The following is an 18222-nucleotide window of genomic DNA, read 5'->3' as shown; positions in this document are numbered from 1 at the left end:
CCAGGGGGGCCACGTGCTTGCAGAGGAGTGTCTGGTCCTCGTCTGCTCTGTGGCTGAAGGCACAGGGGACACCACGTTCTCCTGGCACAGAGAGGACACGGGGGAGCATCTGGGGAGCACACGTCAGCGTTCCCAGAGAGCAGAGCTAGAGATCCCTGCTGCCGAGGGGAGTCACACAGGGTGGTACTACTGCACAGCGGACAACGGCCTCAGCCTCGCCCGAAGCGGGGCCCTGAACGTCACCGTCACAGGTGAGTGTCGCTCTCCTGATTAGCCAGTGACTGAGCAGTCTCCTTCTGTGGCAGTGAGGCTGTACCAAGGATGACGAGGGACAGGCCATGAGGAGGTTAAGAAACCACCTGAACGCGGCCGGCTATCTGTGAGGTGGCGGGGCAGTGGCAGGTGAGCTCCAGGAGGGGACAAAGGGACAAGAGGTGTCCCTCATGGGCTGGATGGACCCTGTGAGGACTTGGGACGAGGACGGCATGGGCTGTAAGTCTGTGCAGCAGGAGAGACCCCCCCTGTCTCCCTCAGCATCCCACTCTGTCCTCACCCTCAGGGCCCCCGGGACCCGGGCCGTGGTGGGGGACATGGTGGAGCTTCGCTGTGAGGCCCAGAGTGGCTCCTTCCCGATCCGGTACCGGTTTTACCTCGAGGACGTCATCCTGGGGAGCAGCTCGGCTCCCTCTGGAGGAGGAGTGTCCTTCAACCTCTCTCTGACCACAGAACATTCTGGAAACTACTCCTGTGAGGCTGACAACGGCCTGGGGGCCCAGTGCAGCGAGGCGGTGACACTCAGCGTCACAGGTGGGACTTGTCTCTGTGTCCTAGAGGACATGGGGTGGTCATGCCAAGCATCCTTTCTGCTGGACGATTCTGTTGTCGGGAAGCTGGTCTTCAGCTCTTGGGCTCTGCTGTGCACGGGACATAACCGTCCGCACCCCAACCCGGGCCTGATGCTCCCGCGGGAGCAGGGCTAGTCCCTGTCTGCAGGGCTCTGTGCTGGACCGGCTGCGCTGGTCTCGGGGAACGCGGGGCCCGCAGGGGACAGGAGCCCTGCACGCACACAGCCCGCGGAGAGCGGGAGGTTCAACTCGCCTCTTCAGTACTCAGGAAACTGTGGAAAAACCGTGAACAAACAGACTCTGGGATCCAAACCTTCAGCAGGCTTATGTCACTCGGTCTCTGTAATGATGCTCTATTCACTGACGAGGAAATGGGCTTTAGATCCGGTAACTTTCCCAGGTCGCTTGGCCGCTGGGTGCCCAGGGGGGTCTGGAGGACAGGGTCAGGAAGCAGAGCGGTGGTCACGGGATGTGTCCCCTCTAACGCATCACTGTGGAGACGTGCACGGCGGCGGTCCTGCTCTGGGAAGTCATCGGGTTCCTGCCGAGTCCTTCTTAGTCACCGGGTCCTCGTGGGCAGAAGTGACCCGACTGTCTGGTTTTGGCGTCCGGGAGAGGGTAGCCACAGAGGCGTGATTTCAGAAGCTCTGCGTGGTCACCGTGCTGTGGCAGTTTTGTTTTCAACTGTTTTGTGTTGGACTCACCTACTGCTGGAGACGGGTCTAGAACCAGCGGCAGGGACTTCCCGAGCCTGGGAGATCTTGACCCCAGTGTCAGATGTGCTTTCCTACCAGTCTTTCCCAATTTTCTAATCTGGATGGTTTCACCCAACGAGATGGGCGCTTTGTCTATATCTTCAAAGTCATCACATGCTGTCGGCCGCTCCTCTCACGCACTTTTCAGACGGCCTCCAGGTTCGCGAGATCGCGTCCCCTTACTTCTGATACGTTTGAGCTACTTCTTCCTGATGGGACCGGCCCACGAGGGTCTATGTAATGGCTCGTTTTCAAGACTCGGGGGCACTTTTGTGACTCAGATCTATGTGGGTTCTGGTTTTCTAGTTCCTTCAGGTCTGGTTCATCTTCTCCCCCACCTTCCGCATATCCTCCTCCTGGGGGCTTTAGGCTTATTTCCTGTTGCTCCTTTGCTAAGTTCTCAAGGAAATAATTATTTACTCCTCTTTATTTGCATGTCGTAAATGCATCTAAAACATATGTTTCTTCCAAGTACTTCTTTCATTACCCCTTACAAGTGTTGATGTCTAACATTTTCACTTAATTTCTAAAGTATGTGGAATATGGGTTTTCATTTCTCTTATAACTCGGGACTTACAACAACGAATAGATTTCATTTTTATCCTTTAGTTCATTGATTTCTCAATAGATTTCTTCTTTGTCCTCGTGGTTAAACTTGATTGAACAACAGGGGTTGCACGACATTTACTTTGGGGAACTAAGATGTCTTCACGGCTTCACACACAGTTGTCATTTTTGTGGATGTTATATACAGAATTTGACTTTATTTTATTTATTTATGTATTTATTTATTTGAGAGAGAGAGCAAGGAGGGGGAGGCACAGAGGGGGAGAGTGAATCCTCAGGCAGATCCCCACTGAGCACAGCGTCCGGCCCGGGGTTCGATCCCATCACTCCAAGACCACGACCTGAGCTGAAACCAAGAGTCAGATGCTTCCCCGACCGAACCACTCAGGCGTTTCTCTATGCGGAATTTGAGAAGAACATGAATGTTCTGTTTGGGATATACAAAGTTCGCTGTTTATTTTTCTACTGGATGAAGCCTGTTATGTCGTCCGTCTTCACGGCGCCTTACATACGCTCTGTCTTTTCAGTCTGTGAGTCTCTGAGAATCTCGTTCACACGGTACCTGTAATTCCCCAGGTTTACTGATCCTGCAGGGCCTCCGCTGTGAGTCTGGTAACCGGCCGTGTCAGATGGGCACTTTGGTTGCAAAGGATAGAGACGCTATACAAACGGGCTTGGGCCAGAAAAACCACGAGGGCCGCAGGCAAGAGAGTGGGGACCGGACGCGGCCGAGTGCGGGGCTGGCTCCTATGCCCCGTCTTCCTGTTCTGTCTCTCCACCGTTTTTGTCCTCAGAAGGGGGCTGCTCCCTGACAGCGCTGGGCTCCATCCTTCCTCTCTGCTGCAAACCCTCCAGAAAAGGCCACCTTACAGGTCGCTCCAGTTTGGAAAAACAAGCAAAGAGATGGGCAGAGTGTGGGTCAACCTTGTGGCCTGTTCGTCCTCCGCTGCAGAAGGAGCGGGCTCGGGGTGGGTGAGGACACCCGCGGGGCGTGAAGCTGCTCTCAGAAGAACTGGGGCAGCTCAGCCACCGGAATACTGGCGTCCCCAGGCTCCCTCTGTAGGGAAGACCTAGTTCTAGCCTTCTCTCTGTTTTTCCAAGACCTTTCTGAGCTCCGGAGAATCAAACACAAACCCCTGTGTCCTCCCTTCCGTGATCTTCAGAATGCTCAGAATGCTCTTCCCAGGGGTCTGTAGGCGGGGGCTGCCCTTGGAAGATGCACCCCCACGTCAGCAAGCCCCCCCCCCCCACCAAACAGCCTCTCCCGTTTGCCTCCCGCATTTCTGATGTGCTCCGACCCCGCGTTTGCAGAGCCTCCGCCCAGAATCCGCTTGGCAAACGGTGCCCACCGCTGCGGAGGGCGGGTGGGGGGGAACGGGCAGCGGCTGGGGGCACCGTGTGTGACGGTGGCTGGGACATGCGGACGTGGCCGTGCTGTGCCGGGAGCTGGGCTGCGGAGCGGCCACCACACCCCCGCAGGCGCGCTGTACCCGCCGTTGGCGGGCGAGGACCCGCCCGTGCTCATGCAGGCGGCCCTGGCTGAGTGTGAGCAGGTGGAGACCTTCCACTGCGACCACCGCGGGGCCGCGGGGGCCGTGTGCGAAGGTGCGTGAGGGCCGGGCCTGGGCTGGGATCGGGCCATCCGGCCCTGAGAGCCTCCTCTCCACAGTCCGCGCCAGCTCCGGGCCGCCCCTCCTTCCCGGCCCCTCACCCGCTCTCCGTGGGGCCGTGGTCAGGCCGGACGGAGGCTAGTCCAGGTCACGCGGGCTCTCCCGGGCGTTCCGTTGTTAGCCCGGATCTGCCGTCTCGAGGCCGAACACAGATGCTTCATGGCTGTGAGTCGGGGCGCCGTACTGGGACAGGGCACGAGGCCCCCGAATGTCAGCGTGTGAGAGACTTCAGCCCGGCCACACCGCCCATACTGCTCTGTGATCCCGTCGCGGGGTCGGAGGCCGCTCCCCAAACAACCCTGCTCCTCAGAATCAGTCCCGGAGTCGGAGGCCTGCCGGCTGGGGCTGAGCCGGGTGCTGTTTCCGACCCGGGATTCCGATGGGACACGGGCCTGGGGAGGCCGGAGGGGAGTCGGAAAGACTCTGGGGCCATCGAGGAAACCAGGCCACAATCCGTCAAGGACAGAGCTCCCTGAGGTTAAAGAAAACTGGGTGCTGAGCCCAAAACCTCCACAGAGCTTGTGACTAGGTGGAGGCTGGAGGACCACTCGCCCAGTCCCAGCCCCCACTCTGCTGGAGCAGCCCAGCCCCTCGTCCGGGGGTCGGGGAGCAGGGAGCCCTGTGGAGGGAAGTCTCAGGAGCAGTGACTGAGGCCCAGCGCCAGGAGCATGTGAAGGCCTGTGGCTCATTCAGGGACATGGCGTCAGCACTGGGCATGGGAGGGATCCAGGATTTGGGGTCAGCTGTGTGGGGCTTCAGGCATGCCCCGCCCCCACTCACCAGCCATACCCGTAGCAAACTTCTCTGACACTTGCGATCTCTCAGCATTAGGACCAGCATTAGGACCATCAAACTCTCACCCCTCGTGCAGACCTGCCTGCTAGAAGGAATCCCGGGCATGTCCAGACGGCGGATGTGGGACGGTCTTTCCTGGAAGGGGGGGTCTGGGGCTCGGGCTGGCCTTCTTCCTTCCCCTGGGCCTCACTTCTCGGGGGAGACCCCCTGACCTGTCTGGACAACCCCTCCTCAGATCACCCCCTCCTTACCACCTTTTTACTTTTCTCTGCAGCATTCTTGCCTCGTTTATTCTTGAAGACTGGCAAGTTTTTTTCCCTTTGGGCCTCAGCGCTGGACGGACCCGAACCCTGCACCAGTGGCCCCCAAGGCCGCTCAGCAGGACTCCGAAGCGCCACCTACACTAGGGACTCCACCCCACCCGCTCCCAGGCCACACCCAGCTCCCAGAGGAACCAGACTTGGTGACACCCTGGCCCAGACGCCAGGTTTTCCAGCATCTTCCCAAAGATCTTTGGGGATCACAGTCTCCTTGGAGAGACGTGGCGGCTCCCGAGGACAGAACAACGAGGAATGAATGGAGACGGGCCCTACCTCTGCTAGAAATGTGGGACTTTTCTTTCTATTCTTTTTTTTTTTTTAAAGATTGATTTATTTTAGAGAGAAAGAGAGAGCAAGCGGGGAAAGGGATGCAGTAAAGGGAGAGAATCTCAAGCCGATCCCGTGCCGACCAAGGAGCCTGATGCGGGGCTCGCTCTGGAGCCTGATGCGGGGCTCGCTCTGGAGCCTGATGCGGGGCTCACTCTCACGGCCCTGAGATCGTGACCTGAGAGTCAGACACAACCGACTGAGCCAACCAGGCGCCCCATCCTTTCCATTCTAAGCATCCTGGGAAGGAACTAGCTTTTAAAAGTTTTCTTCTTGAAACACTTTCTCAAGGTACAAATATAAAACACATTGACCGAAAAAGAAAAGAAAAATCAGCAGGATTCTAATATTTGGAAGCAACTGCTGTTAATATGCTGATTCCTCTAAAGCATTTTTATGAATATATGAATATATTTGAGTGACGTACACTTCTGAGTTTACTGTACTGTAAACTACACATCACGATACTGCTTATTAAGGTAAACATTGCCGTGTTAACAGACATTTTATACACGTGCGTGTGTGTGTGTGTGTGCACAGGTTTTAAACTAAGACGGCCCTCTCACGAAGGACAATCCCGATTCAAAAATACCCTTTGTTCTGCTGTGGACCTCGATCGAGGTTGGGTCTGGGTGTACAGAGTGAAGGTAGGAAGAAACCACATGCTCCAGGTGGGGACCGGCCCTCCCTGTCCCTCAACTTTGCTAATGTCCGAGTCTCAACACATATTTGAGTGGCTGGTTGTTTTTAGAAATGAGTAACTGAGTTTTGAATCTGGGTGGATATGTGGAGAAGAATATTGGGCGTAAAATACATATATTCCAGACTAGATGTCTATGTTGATAAGTAATTTACTGAGCCCATAATATGGGCTGGATTTGGCGTGTTATTTCCTTATATTGTTAGTAAAGCCTCAGAGGATATATTGGTATTTTAACTGTGGTTGCATTAGGTTTGTGTTGAAATAGTAAGTTACCTTTAGGAGGATTTGGCATTTTTACAGAGTAATCTTCCAGCCAAAGGCCAAGCTCTGTCACATCATTGTTTAGATCTATCCGTAGAGTCAAAAAAATTTTTTTAATCCTTTAAGTTCTACCTATTTCTTGTCAATTTTATTTTTTGATTTTTTAAACTACTGGGCCCATTATCTAGAATTTTTATCCTATCATATTTGAGAGAGGTTTGTTTTATTATTTAAAAAATACATTTATTTATTTTAGAGAGAGAGAGAGCACGAGCAGTGGGAGGGGCACAGAGAGAGGGACAGGCAGAATCTCAAGCAAATTTCTGGCTGAATGCAGAGCCGAACGCAGGGCTCGATGCCACAGCCCTGAGACCGTGAACTGAGTTGAAATCAAGAGTCAGACGTTTAACAGATGGAGCCCCCTCGATACCCCCCAGATGTGTATTTTAATATGTCGTGAATTACTGGGTTTTACCAGCTGGTTGTGGACCCGACTCGCACAGAATTCTCTTGTCATCGCTCACCCTGCCATTTACTCTTCTCGGGTCTCCGGGTGTGCCGTCCTGTCGGCAGAGGGGACAGCCTGCTTCCTTCTGCTTACGCTGGGCACACGTCTGTCTCCCTCTACCCCCGGAAGCACTGTCCAGAACAACATTAAGTACCGTGAGGGTACGAGGCGCCCTTGCTTTGTTCCCAAATGTTACCACTGTGCTGTGTGAGTTTCACCATCAGCCGTGGGGCTGGATTTAATTTAGGATATACACACTTACAACATCAAGAAATTACCTTCTGCCCGAAATTAGTAAAAATTTTATTTACTGTTTAATCCGAAGTAGATGTTGAATTTTTAAACTATCTCTCTGTTACTCTTTAACTTAATATGATGAATTACTTTAGCAGACGCTCTAATAACGATCAGTTCTCACAACTCTCCTTGCCCGTGGTGTGTCTTAATTCCCTGCCGAAATCCACGTGATGGCTTCCTATGGGGGATTTTGCATAGGTATTCATAATGAGGGTTGGGTTGTAGCTTTTGATTCTTTCCGTGGAAAGCTTTCCTGGCAATGCTGTGCCGGTTTCTTGCTCTGTGTTTCGATGACTGTTACTGGCTGGTCTGCAACATCAGTTTTATTTTCTTCTTTGACCTCAAAGCTGAATTAAAGCAGGGTTTTTAAGGAAAAAAAAGTACATCATGAAAGGATTGTCCCCCTTATTTTGTGATTTGTAAAATAAATTCATGATTTTTAAAGTGTCCTTTGGGACCTCAGACATGATCAGGTTTTATGGATCATCTACAAGGACTGAACAGAGAGTGGGTTCTCTGTCCCCAAGATCGAGAGTTCGGCATGTTCTCCTTGGGGTCTCCCTCCTCAACCCACCATTCGGGTCTCACGCATCCTTAGCGCTGGTCGGCCGTGGACCCTCAAGGTCTCCCTGCACCAGTCTGTTTCCACGCCCTGCGGTCCGCGGGTCAGCGCGTGGTCGCCATGGTCTGTGGCTCCAACGGGGGTGAGCTCAGAGCTTCCCCATCATGGCAGGCTCTTCCCTGGCCCTCAGGCTCCTGCCTCCACGAGCCTCTGTAATTCTTCCACTTCTGACTTTCCAAGCCACTTCCCTCTGTGCAAGTCCCTGGCATGTGATGTTCAGAATTCAGGGCTGAGCTTTGGTTTTGCACCAAATACAAAATTCTCTCTTTTTTATATGGCTTGTTTATTCTATATTACATTTTCTCTTCCTAAAGCTTCTTTCCTTTTTTGTTGTGTTTTATTTTCCTCCCTCTTAACTGGGCAGCTCAGGGGCAGAGTTCATCCCCCATGGCTCACTCCCAGTGGCGGCCACACCGACTTTCTCCAGTTTTCTTTGTTTATAGTCTGGATCTCTAGTTTCTATCCCCCCACCCATGCCTCAGCATCCAGATATTCTGATGGGTTTGGGGAGTTCCCTTCATTTAAATGTATGATGTTCTGTGAACCTAGATTTTTTATTTACGTAAGGACTGGCGCTGTTTTTCACTGGGTGCTCTCTTTTGGTCTATCCATGTGGCTGTGTGTACCTCTCGTCTGCTGCTTCTAACTTCTGCACATTGGCTCCCCACCGTCTCCTTCTCTGGTCCCCCAGACATGGACACCTACCTTACCCCCAACTTGTCACGACTTCAGACTCTGACAACCTCCAACAAACCCCTCTTTCCTGTCCTGTCTTGGACCATGGGAGAATTTCTCTGGATACATACCCAGGAGTGGACCTTAAGCAATAAAGAAAGCTAGGGGGTCCTCCGAATCGTGACGGCTGCCAACAGTGTAAGCACGTTCCCTAGCCCGACATTCCAGGCAAAACTTGGTGTTATTTAGTGTTTTCATTTTGCCAACTTAATGGACCTAAAGAGAGATCTCTCGGTGTTCTTCTTCCATTTTTCTTGTTCCATAATTATCAGTAACTAAGTATTTGGGGGGTTTCCTCTTCTATGAAATAACCATTTACCCGTTTCCTTAATGTTATTTTTGTCTTTTTCTAGTTGATACCCACGAGTTACTGCTTTCCTTAAATAAGCCCTTTGCTTGTTCCATACTTTGCGAATGTTACCTTCCATTCTGTTGCCTTGGGCTTTGTCCAAATGGTCTTTCACTGAGCAGGATTTTTTGTTTTCATGCAAATTCATTAGTTTTTTCATCTTTTTTTTTTTTTTAAAGATTTTTATTTATTTATTTGACAGACAGAGATCACAAGTAGGCAGAGAGAGAGGAGGAAGCAGGCTCCCCACTGAGCAAAGAGCCTGATGTGGGGCTCAAACCCAGGACTCTGGGATCATGACCTGAGTTGAAGGCAGAGGCTTAACCCACTGAGCCACCCGGGTGCCCCTGTTTTTTCATCTTTTAATTTGTGTTTGTGTAAGAAGCCCTTCCCAACCCCAAAGTCATGACGAAAATCTCCTAGAGTATCTTCCCTTGATTTTATAGTCTTTTGTTTTTCATGGATCAGGTCTACCAGAGTCCAACTTTACATTTGATATTAAGTATAGGTCTGACTTTTTTCCCTCTGGAGAGTAGGCCCAACATTATGTACTAAAGAGGTCATCCATCCCCATTATCTGGTGGGGTCAACTTTCCGTTTCCATACGTACATGGGGCCTGCTTAGGATCTCTCTGTTTTGTTCCTTGTTTTGCTTGATTTTACACATACATTATACCACCTTTATTGTTCTGGCAATATCTTTATTGCTCTTCCAATATCTGATGACATAAGACCCCTCCTTGTTTTTCTTTGTCAAAATTATCTTTGTGTCCAAAAATGTTTACCAAAGTCTTTTATAGATTTTTATTATTCTATAAAAATGATAGAGTAGGTATATTAAATTGCTCAAATTGTCCAATGGGATTTTTATGGGGATTTTACTGAATTTATAAATTAATTGGAGAGAGGCAAGGGTGGCGAGCCCTCCCACATCCCCAGTCATCTTAGGTATCTGGCCTGTTTGGTAGATAGAGCAGGTCAACTTACTCTTTGTACCTGCCCTGGTAGCTTTCAACCTGGCACATGATTCTGGCACATGATCCTTTGCTCCTCTTGGGGGAGGCCACCAGAAACATCTGCAGGGGTTGCTCACTGTCCTACCTCAGATCCAAACCAACAGGACACGTGGTCACCTTCTCTGTTCCATAGGGCATCATACTTGCCCACAGGCCCATCAGCTGGCCACAGAGGCTACAAGGAGTGGTCCCCAACACCATGCGGAGAACAGCTGGGAGCCATAGTTCACAAAACAGGAGGACTACAGGAGAAAGACTAGGGCAGAAAGGAGACAGTGTCATGGAGATGCATTTGGGCTTGAGATAAGTATGGAAACATGAGAAGAAAGAGGGATTGAAGACCCTCAGGGGTGTCCTTCACATGAGGGTTAGTATCCTGCAGTATCCTCCCCGCCATGTCTACCCAGTGAGCCCCAGGCACATGCCCAGTGATGTCACCACAGTAGCCCACACTCACCCTCCTGGGGAAATTGGAGTTTCTGAAATGAGTTCTGGTATCTGGAGGCCACATGTTCCTAAGCAGGGAGGCAAGGTTCTGCCCCTTCCACAGAAATGTGCTCAAAATTGACTCTCCTTTTGTGCAGTGGATGCTGGGATGAGCCACCCAACTCCTGTGTCAGAATGCAGGATTGATCTCCCCCGTGGCTGAGGTTTCCACCTGCAGAGTGCTCAGTCATCAGCCCTCTTTGGAACGTGCCTTGACCGTGTCATTCAGGATCACCGTCCTTTTCCACAGCAGTGCGTCCCAAGGCTGGAGAACATGGGGCATGAGAGCAAGGCTCCTTCACACGACTCAAGGCCACTCTGAGAGATTGTCCCAGCCTCAGGTTGTCTCTGGGATTGGCTGAGATCTTCACAGAGATGCTTCCAAGCTGACCATCTGCTCCTCCCTCTGCATGAGCTTGTTCCCTTCCCATGATGATTCTCGATGCTGAGACCGCTCCCTAATAAATTTCCTACATGCTACTTTCCATGTGAGGGACTGCTGCACTGGAGACCCAACCTGGGACATCTTGTACTCAATCTGTGATCCCCATGTGATCTCTGTGTCCTCCCCCCACAACCATTCTCTAAGGTCCCCTCCCCAGAGCAGGGGAAATTTGGCTGTGGTCTCAGGAAATGACACATGTTCCTTGTTCAGAGCAGCAGACAGAAGTTCTGGGAAGGAGCACCCCATATTTCTAGAGGGTGAACCATTGATCCCTGTTAAGAGGGAGAATGATGTGGTGCATCCAACCGCCCTAATTTTAGTGGGTGGGTACATAACACCATGAGAAGTCCACTCCCATTTGTTCATCTCAACCAGTAATTCCCAAACCAGGGTCAGCGTCCCCAGAGGGTCATAAGATCATTTCAGTGAGGACCCGGAGCCTGGTCCTATGGATCTCAGTTAGCTACTTGTTGTGGTGGCCTTGTGAAAGAATCGCTCCTTGGTGCTACTGCTGTTGGGTATGGTGACAGCACGGAAGGTACTGAAGGCTCCGGGAAGACTGCCGTGTGGAAGCTATGGACATCCAGGACTCAGGATGATTGTATAGAAGAATGGTGTCTGAAGTTCTTCCCAAAAAGCCTAGGGGTGATCCTTCTGGGTGCAAAGTCAGGACTGTGGGATGTTGTATATTAAAAGCCGACTGCTGACCTAGCCTATCCCTATTAGGCAGGTAGAGAGATGGACACTGTATTTGTAGAAGCAGCAGGGACCTCCTTTGATGGCTCCTTTGTCTCTGTCATGGCCAAGGTCACATTCTGTCATAACCCTCAGGGCTTCTGACATCCAGAATGACACAGGGGATATAGTAGAGCCCCACCACAAGGCCTAAAGAGGGTCTCGCACAATCCTGTATGACAAGCACGTCACTCTGTGGAGTGTGGCAGCATCTCATGGGGGAGCATCCTTCAACCTCTCTCTGACCACAGAGCACTCCCCTGGTTGACTTTCGGGGAGTGGCAGTGTGGAGGTGATGGCTTTTCTGTGAGCGGGCAGGAGGCAGAAAGAATGAGCAACATCTCTCCCCGCCTGGCCCTCTGGAAACACCTGTGTGGTGCTCAGGTGGTCAAGGTGCTCAGTTCCTAACGGACTCGATTCTTCTGTCCTGCAGGGAGGCTTGGTCCAATGAGCAGCACTTTCCGGCCCATCTGTAGAGGAGGCACAACAAATTCTTACGTAGTTGGGAGTGGGGCGGGACATCTGCAGTCCGTCTTGGGCCCCTGATGGGGTACACACTCTGCAGTGAAGAAAGCCGAGATTCTCCAGTCCGTCCCAGCACCTGCTGTGGGACACTGATACCCACGCTGAGCCCAATCCTGGGGTAGGACACTTACAATGTTGGGCAATCTCTGCTGATCTGGGCACAACTGACGAATGCCAGGAATGGATGTGGGCTGTGGGAAAGATCATGACAGAGAGGGAGCTCAGAGAGGGAGCTCAGAAAGCCAAGAGGCTACTAAGTGTCTGGGAAAAATAAACTGGAAGTCAATGTGGTTTAGCCTCATGTAGGTGGGAGCCCCACCTAAACAGATAGACTGACAGCCTAGCCCTGTGTTGGTCAGCCTGCAGAAAGCCTTAAAACCTGAACAACAGTTCTCACCTGCCCCTCTGCCCCTTCCTTCCCTGCATCTTCCAAGCAGAGCTGCCATTAGAGTTAGAAGTGTTTGTGACTCTGGAAGGCCTGGGTTTGGCAGTGAGGCAGAGACAATGAAGGGGACGGAGCCCCAGGACTTTTGTCCCAGCTCTGGAAGGGGCAGAAGCCCAATATACCCCATAGGACAGCCGTTCCAACCAGTGGGCCAGCGCTCCTCCAGCTGGAGCTTCTCTCTAAAGGGCAGCGTATCATGGTGAGAACTTGCCTGCCCGTCAGGGGTAGGGTGGAGCGTTCCAGCCCCGCACCTCTGCCATGGCTCAAATCCCCTCTCTGACTAAGCAACACTCCTGTTTGCAGCAGAAGAGGGCCCTGTGCACCAGTTCACGGTCTCTAGAAATTCGGCGCTACTGGGTCCCGTGAGAGTGCAGATCCCCGGATGCCCCCACCCCATTCCTGCGCTGGCCATCACAGCCTATAACCCGGGAGGGGGGAGATTCCGGCCGACGCCTGGTGTGTCGACTGTCTAGTTGAGCGATCCATCCACAAGGGCTGTGGCCACTATTCAGCCCAACACTGACACCGTCTGGATAAAAACAGGAACAAACCATAGTTGCCCGAGGGCTGAGCTCAGAGCGGGTCTGGCTGGTGATCACTCGTGAGCGCTGGCCATGAGCCCTTCCTTCGCCCAGACAGTTGGGCTGTTCTAGAGAGATGAGCCCCGTGGCTTGGACAATGGGAAGATGAAGGGGGATTAATCCTGAGTGGACCCTTACAGGATCAGGATGTGTGGGGGACATTTGAGTTTGCCTGCAAGGGCTTCAGGTGGTCCTGCTGTCTTCCATGTCTGGTTCATAAGCCGCGGGCACCCCAAGCAATCAGGAAGGTGATGCCCTAGCTTCGGGATGAGCCCTAGCAACTGACCGTTTAGTAGACACAGCAGACTGGATGCCCAGGAAGTGGTCACCTTGGTACCCAGGTGGGTGACTTATATCCAAAGACGCCATCTGCCCTTGAAAGAGGAGGACCTGGTTAATGTGGTAAGAGCATGTTCTGTGTGTGCTAAACATCACCCAAGGCCACTGTCAGAGGGGTCTGGGGCCACTCACCGGAGTTCCCAACCTGTGAGGGACTGGCAGATTGATTACGGCAGCTGCCTCCCTCTGCATGAGTGTTCTAGATATGCCTTGGTTTGTGAGGACAACACTTCTGGCCTCGCCAAGCTTCGTCATCTCCACGTCTCCACGTCTCCATCATCATCAGGAGATTAGAGAAGCTGAGCACCACGTATGGATGTCCTTGTCAAGTAGACAGTGATGAGGGTGCATTTCCAAGGTCATGATGTGCAAGCTGGGCAAACGAACTTGACTTTGAATGGAGGACCATCTCACCTATAAACCAGAAGCAGCAGCAGGGCTAATGGAAAGGAAGAATGGAACATTAATGCAGCAGCTTAAATTAGCAATAGGTAAAACCACCTTGGCAGGAGGGACTACAGTGCTGTCGAGGCTTTAACACATTTGAATGATCAACCAGAAGGACCGATCGCCCCCCCCCGCATGCCAGACCCATGCCAGGACACCCAACAGCATGAAGGTGTTGAAGTCACAGGATACAGCTGTTGCCCCCACTGCCACCATGCATCAGTGTGCCAAGCTGGTGAGAGCACCAAGCCCCATCTCACCTGGGAACGGAGTCCTCTGCTGGAATTTGCCAGCAGACATCCTACTGGGATGGGCGAGCTTCTGCCCACTCCTGGGCAAGGGAGAGTCATTCAGGCTCCCTGGGATCCCATTGCCTTGTCATAAGCCAGACCGTTGAAATGGACCCTACCTAGAACGGAGCATGCATACGCTGAAGAGAGGAGCAGGCGGGGGTCCTGGTCTGCCATATCCACACCCCAGTCCTCCTCATGCTTGACAGTGCTACCTCCTCCAGACAACACGCACGGTATATACAACCAGGTCAACTTCCTACAACAGCCAACTTCCCTTTCCTCAAGGCCACTTTTGGGGGAGTGTTCTGTTTACTAGTGATTCGATCATTTGTCCACCATCTTTGTTCCCTCCATTGACCTGGAGGACACTGTAGCCCACATAGAAGCCCTTCCTAAATTTGCCCAGCAAGCCTTAAATGATAACCAATAAACTCTGTCCTTACTGAACACTGAGATGACTCTAAGGAGAAAGGCTGCCTTCCAAGTAAGATGGCCTTAGACAATATTGCTGCCTTGCAGGGAGGCCCCTGGGCCATTATCTAAGCAGAATGTTGTGTGTTTATACCTGATGAGTGAGCTAATGTTTCAGCTTTATTGAGAGGCATGAAGACACACATGAACACCCTGAGTGACCCAACCCCCAGTCTAGGGGACACGACAAATCAATAGTTCAGATCCTGGCACTCTTGGTGGAGAAAGTTGCCCTGATTTTGGCCATTATTGTCTTAATCAGTGTTTTCTCTTGCATATGCCTGTGCTGTTCCTGAGGCATCTGTCCCCGCTGTATCCAGGGAACCACCAAAGGAGCCACCTCCAGGCCAGTGAAACCCCTTGCTGATGCCTCAGGGCCCCTTGCAGAAGGAGGGACAGTGTGAGATTAAGAGCCCTGGCCATGGACCATCACGGAGCCACCAGAAGGGATGAATGCCTACCACTCACAGCCACGTGGATGAACCGGAGGGGACTGAGCTGACCGACATAAGTCAGTCAAAGAAAGGCAATTATCATATGATCTCACTCACACATGCAATTTAAGAAACAGAGCAGAGGATCCCGGGGGAAGGGAGGAAAAACTGGGTGGGAAGAAATGAAAGGGAGACAACCATGAGAGACTCTGGACTCTGGGAAACAAATGAACGGTGAGCACTGGGGGTTCCAGGCAACGGATGAATCATTGCACCGCATCTGATCTGAAACTAAGGAGTGTACTATCTGTTGGCTAACTAAATTTGAATTTTAATAAATAAAATAAAATAAAGCATAATAAAATGAAATAAGCACTGGTCACGAGGGGTAGAGCGTTGGGGAATGCCATCACACCGGTATAGTGCCGGTTGACCCCCGGGCAGGACCAGGTGATCGAGGCTCTCCATCCCCTCCTCTGTCCCAGGAATGTGGGTTCTGCTTGCCTTCCCTGCTCCCAGAGGCTGCCCCGAGGACACAGCCTTGGGAGAGTGACGTGGCTCTGAGAGCACCTGCGGGTGTATGTGACCGACCCCGCCAGGGCCTCTATATAAACTTCCAAGATGCTGCCAGGCAGGTGCAGGGATCCCCTCATCTTCCTGTTGCCCAGGACAAGCCTCACAAGGAGGTCTTCTTTGCTTATTAAACCTCTCACTGGCGCCGGCGACCCCTTCTCTCTGCTGTTCCTGCAACACTGAGCAAGGGCCCCCCCCCCCGCCCCTGTCAGCAGGGGGCACTCGGTCCCTACAGGCTCCCGTGGCTACGTGGAATGCTAACACTTCTCCCGTGGCTACGTGGAACGCGGATCAAGTTCAAGGCAGAGCCCGGTGAGCACAGAGGCCTAAGCAGGGAGCACCTTACCCCGCGTCTCCTCTGGCTCAGGTGTCCCCTTGGCCACCGGCCGCCTCCTCCTTCTCCTCCCACTACCAGGTCTGTGTCAAACGCACCCCCACATAGATCGCATCACCTGGTGTTGAACGTCATTGTCCCCGGAGACAATGGCCTGCTTGTCAGAGGGGCAGCCAGGGTCTCTGGTGAATGAGGCTCGCATGCAGCTGCAGAACCAGCATCGTAGCCTGCCGGGGAGGGCAGGTCTCCTGGCCTCCTGTGTGCTGGCCAGGGGTCCTGTGACAGCCATGAGGGGCGCTGCCAAGCGTCCCTTTAGGAGACACCCCGGCCAGGGGGCGGTCAGTGAGCAGCCTCCCACTGCAGCACCTCCAGGACCCCTTGTCGACGGAACCTGTGCCCCCTCCCCGGGCAGCTGCAGCCAGTGAGCACGGCAGGGGCGCTGCTGATCCTGGACGGGCACCACCGAGCCGTGGTCTCAGGATGTCCGAAGATGTTGCCTTTCTGCGTCTCTGGTTCTTGTACCCAGTGAGAGTGTCGGCCACCCGGGCTGACAGGAGAGCTGGGCTGTGACTGCCTGGAGAAGGGGCCGTTACTATTCACGCTATTGTGTAAAGCAATGGGGAATTTTATCCCCTAGAATTGCCAAAGGTGCCCATGGAGCTCTGCCTCCCGGGGCACAAGGTCATGAGCCTGCAGGGGTGTGTGTGAGAGACGGGCCGGGGGAACCAGTCAGGAGAGCCCTAAAGGGGCAGAGAAGAGCAGAGGCGAGCCCCGCAGACGCAGGCGGAAAGCGAGGGCTGTGGAGCAGAGAGAGAAGGAAGGAAGGAGTCACGGACCCAGTGCCCGGCAAGGGAGGCCCAGAGGAGGCCGCCCCGGAGGGACATGTGCCCCCGGCTGGCGTCTGAGACGCGTCAGCTGCGTTGTTCTAGCAGCCTGCTGTTTCTTGAGGTGGGACTTGGCCCAGAGTGACATTCGGTCACATTTTGGGTGGCCCCCTCTGCCCTTGTGCACCGAGGGCTCCCTGAGAACCGTGGGTCCCACCGTCACACCAGGTGCGCTCAGCTGCGGAGACCTACCTCGGTGACCAGTGTCCTGCTGAAGTCTGGTCTGCGAGGCGCGATCACGTCCGTCCGACTATCACGCGCTCAGCTGCGTCTCGGCTGCCATGGCACGAGGGCGGGTCACGCGCGTCAGGGTACACAGACAGGTAGGGGGCCCCTGCTGTGGGCCCGGCCCTGGGCGCTCAGTGCCACGCGCCTCGTTTCGGCTTCGGATCAGTGGACTGTGGCCTGGGCTCCAAGTCCACTGGGTGCCACTCAAGCAGGATGCTGCCAAAAGGGAAAGTTAACAGAGTCCAGAAATTTCACGGGTCATCTCCAGCCCTGGTTCCAGCCTTCTGTCTGCCTCTGGCTGAATGAGGTTTCTGAAAAAGTGTTCTAAGGGAGAGGGTCTGCTGTTGGGATGCTTTGTTTACTTAAAACCAACGAGTTCGTACATAAGAACATAAGACGGCTGTTCAGTGCAGTATTGTCTATAACAGGGAAGAGCCCGAAACAGTGAAATGTCCACGAGGGGCCTCATTAAATACTTCGCCGCACACCGATACAGTCACTTAGACAATTCCTCCTAAATATCTACACTGCTTGGGATAAAGGGGTTTATGTTACGGCAAGATAAGGAACGCAGGCACATTCAGGTTCCCCAACCTTTCTTAAGACTCTCAGCAGCAATAAAGAAATACAAAATCTTAAAAAGGAAGAAGCAGCAGCACTGTTGCTATACTAAGCAGTTCTAAAAACCCTGGTTTCAGACCCGCTTCCTCACGTAAGAGAACAAAAAGAGAAATGTGTGAGGAAATATAAGATACATTTAAACAACAACAAAAAAGTTAGATCTGTGCGTAATGATGAAGAAATATGCCCACGATATAATGTTTTGCCTGGTAAGGAAAGCAAATGGTAGCACAATTTGCTTACTTAAATGATAGATGTCGTCTTTGGGCTTCAGCTTGAGCCCCAGAACTGAGAACAGTAGGTGGTGAAGATCCTACATTCTAAGACGAGGTGCCAACTCAGTTTGCAGAACTGAGGAGAAGATGGCAAAACCTGTCCTGCAGCCCCCACCTGCCCAGCTGTAGCCACACCTGTCCTGCAGCGCACACCTGCCCAGCTGTGGCCGCACCTGTCCTGCAGCCCTCACCTGCCCAGCTCTAGCCACACCTGTCTTGCAGCGCACACCTGTCCAGCTGTAGCCACACCTGTCCTGCAGCGCACACCTGTCCAGCTGTAGCCACACCTGTCCTGCAGCGCACACCTGCCCAGCTGTGGCCGCACCTGTCCTGCAG

The 18222-nt window shown here is 52.9% G+C and overlaps 1 long non-coding RNA gene and 1 pseudogene across 1 annotated transcript; one reads left to right on the top strand and one right to left on the bottom strand.

Moving 5' to 3' along the window:
• Window positions 1-338: 338 nt before the first annotated feature.
• LOC132026026 (Fc receptor-like protein 5) lies at window positions 339-3780 on the top strand (annotated as a pseudogene).
• A 3771-nt stretch (window positions 3781-7551) lies between these two features.
• On the bottom strand, window positions 7552-17140 carry LOC132026266 (uncharacterized). The gene is made up of 5 exons (XR_009406840.1): window positions 16955-17140; window positions 14034-14182; window positions 13459-13765; window positions 13274-13356; window positions 7552-12152 (listed from the first exon to the last, which is right to left on the bottom strand). It is a non-coding gene; the product is annotated as an uncharacterized LOC132026266 (long non-coding RNA).
• Between the last annotated feature and the right edge of the window lie 1082 nt (window positions 17141-18222).

The sequence above is a fragment of the Mustela nigripes genome, chromosome 10 (assembly GCF_022355385.1).
Source record: "Mustela nigripes isolate SB6536 chromosome 10, MUSNIG.SB6536, whole genome shotgun sequence".
Classification (NCBI taxonomy): Eukaryota; Metazoa; Chordata; class Mammalia; order Carnivora; family Mustelidae; genus Mustela; species Mustela nigripes.
Note: the sequence above shows the minus strand (reverse complement) of the source record. Positions and strands in the feature narration are given on the sequence as shown.